General features: G+C 37.4%; 1 long non-coding RNA gene across 1 annotated transcript in view; it reads right to left on the bottom strand.

Annotated features, from left to right (window-relative positions):
• The window catches only part of LOC145424235 (uncharacterized), a 208,138-nt gene that overhangs the window by 58,698 nt on the left and 146,521 nt on the right, over positions 1 to 2,919 (bottom strand). The window lies entirely within an intron of this gene.

Raw genomic sequence — 2,919 nt, 5'->3', positions numbered from 1 at the left:
CCGAAAGGAGGCGGCTTTAGCTGAGAAACAAGGAGGCAGAGCTGCGCTTCTTCCTGCGTGACACTGTGTGGTTATGTGCGTTATCCACACATAACAAACTAACGACATATGAATGCATCACTGCGGATCAAAGTCAGAGTCACATGCCTCCAAATCTTTGTTTTCTTATTCTTTTCACCACAGCAGACCGAGGCGTGAGAATCTGTGTGCTTTATATATGCAAGCTGTCAGTAGCACATACAGACGATAGAGGGCAGCAGGTGATCTAAAGCACGTTACTGATCCTAAATGAAGACGGCACAGGCCGAACGAGCCGACTCACATGGATGACACTTTCATGTGATTTCATCTGTTTCTAATAGTAAGAGTTCGAATACACATTCAAACATCTGCATTAGTACTTTGATATAAATGATACCTCTGAACTCCTGACCGTTTTATAATGCTCTCAGCCTCTAACTAAATTGCATTATTGTGATGTTATCATCATAACTGTGAACACTGTGTTATTGCTGCCTATACTGACCAGGGATAGTTTGAATCCCGCTCAAGTTTTTACTGGAAAGTATTTCACAAAACAAATTAAGCACCAAAAATAACTTTAAATGAAGGAAAAGCTATTTTTATTATATTGCTATTATATTAATTTCACATTTGAACAACATTTGCACATGCACATTGTCTTCATGCACACACAAAAACTTTAATGCACAAAAAAATGGTTTAGATACTGAGTTCATTTCAGCACTCTGTCTTCTGCATGTACTGTATGTAAAGTCTATATAAATGAAGATGACCAGGAAGGTTATTATTATGGAGCTATTAACCATTTCTGGAAGAAAGCAGCAACAGGGAAAGAGCTGACAGATGAAAAAAGTAACTATGACTTATCTGCTCAACTAAAAAAAGTCTCAATGATGAAGAACTAAACTGTGTTTAAGCTGCTGCTGAAACTCCAACAGCACTTACAGAGTCACACAGTAACCACGTGGGAGTTCATGTGTTTCAGTTTTACATTATGTTCTAATCTTAAAGACTAAAACGAGTGTAGGAAATCATGTTTTTCTTTCTTTTTTTATCCAAAAATGAGAAAATGATCCACTCATTTGTGTGTGCGTGACGTTAATGTTCCTCTGTGTCTGTGTATATCTGTATGTCAAACCGCAGCACACCAACTTATAAGTGAACGTATCTCTGAAATCATTTTGCAGTTGTTTGCTTTGAAGCCAAATTCAAATATCTGTTTTCCTCTTCCATTAATATTCCTTTGGAGGAAATAAAAACTAAAAAATGAAATAAAAATTTCTGCTCATTCTGTTGGTTTATGTCTTTTGCCCTTCTCCCCCGTCCCTCTTCTCAGCTGTTTCTCTTTCCCTCTTTCTTTCTCCCCTTCTTTCCCCCAGTCAAGTCTGTCCCGTATTCAGTAAGTGAAAATAAAAGAAACAATAAAAGGTGAATCAAATGGACCATTACGGCAAGGCTGGGATGGTCAATTTGGTAAAGTAAATCCGTTGGGCATCTTTCTTTGCCTTTAGACAACAATTCTGATGCAAAAGAGCCAAACGGGACAGGCAAAAAATAAATAAAATTAAAAAAAAAAACAAAAAAAAAAACCAGGAATCAGCAGCTTGGAGTTTTTCCAGAAACAGGAGTAAACCTATGCTGTACACACAGTAGCGATGATTCCTTTCACTATAAAACTATATTAAATACAGCTTTGTGTTGCCTGAGAAACACATGCTGTCCATGCAGACACCCGTCTGTCTTTGTAGCCAACGGGGGATAATAAAAAATGTAAATGCCCCAGCCCCAGATGGACACGGTGTGTTTTGCTCTTGGAAATATCCATTTTTCACATCATGCCTGTTTGTCCACACTGTGCAGGTCATCAGGAGTTAACAGAAATCAAAACGTTAAACCTATTAAAGGCTGACTTCACAGCTTTTTACCATTATTTTCCTTCAAGTACAAGTACAAGTTGTTTTAAAATATAGATTTTTTAAACGTGACATTTCCTTTTCTTATGAGTAAACTGCTAAATATTCCAAATACTGAAGGATTGTTTGAAACAGTATATCTCTGAAGACAGAAATAGAGTTCTGGTGCTCATCACAATAAAAGAAAAAACAAAGAGCAGCCTGCTAAACACTATTTCAATGAAAGTCCTCTGTAGACATCTGAGAAGTCAAATAAAACAACAGATGAAGAAAGAAAGAAAGAAAGAAAGAAAGAGTGATGACAGTGGCAGTGGAGTTGGATTTCACGAAGCCAGCATTTACCGCTGACTATCTTGTAATGTGAGCTGCTTACTGCCCTCTGATCTATAATCAATACTCAGCCACAGTGTCCTATCAACGTTATTGATACTAACATTGCTTGATATCTTTCATAGAAATACAGTGTGGATCAGTAGTGTGCATGCAACTGTTTTCCTTTTCTAATTATTTATTAGACATAAAAATTTCATTGTGAAAACCAGAAGCTGCTTCTTTAAAATAGCAGGAGGACAAGTTTACTAAAGAGATATGTCCTGTCCAGGGTAGTGATTGACACTGATCGATATCTGCAGTCAGAGTCAGCTGTGCTTCTCACACGTTTGATGGTTTTTTTGTTTATTTCTCTTTTAAAGTTAGATGATTTATATCAATAAACAGGCACGGCTGCAGATCTGAGACAATGCAAACTTTGGTAGCCTTTAGCCAGAACCAACTGAAGCACCCAGCAGAATTTCAAAAAGCCTTGAAACTCCATCTACAAATGCTTGTAGAAATCCAAGAAACAGAATTAGACAAGAAAATGGAACAGGTAAGAGCCATCTGATGATGGGCAGCACAGTTCAGTTTAACTGTTTGTACTGTGAGGATTTAGGTCATGCAAAACCTCCCAATAAGGAGCCCCAACAGAACAAATAGTTAAGAA

The sequence above is a fragment of the Astatotilapia calliptera genome, chromosome 23 (genome assembly GCF_964374335.1).
Source record: "Astatotilapia calliptera chromosome 23, fAstCal68.1, whole genome shotgun sequence".
In the NCBI taxonomy this organism is placed as follows: Eukaryota; Metazoa; Chordata; class Actinopteri; order Cichliformes; family Cichlidae; genus Astatotilapia; species Astatotilapia calliptera.
This window is presented reverse-complemented; position numbering and strand designations above follow the sequence as displayed.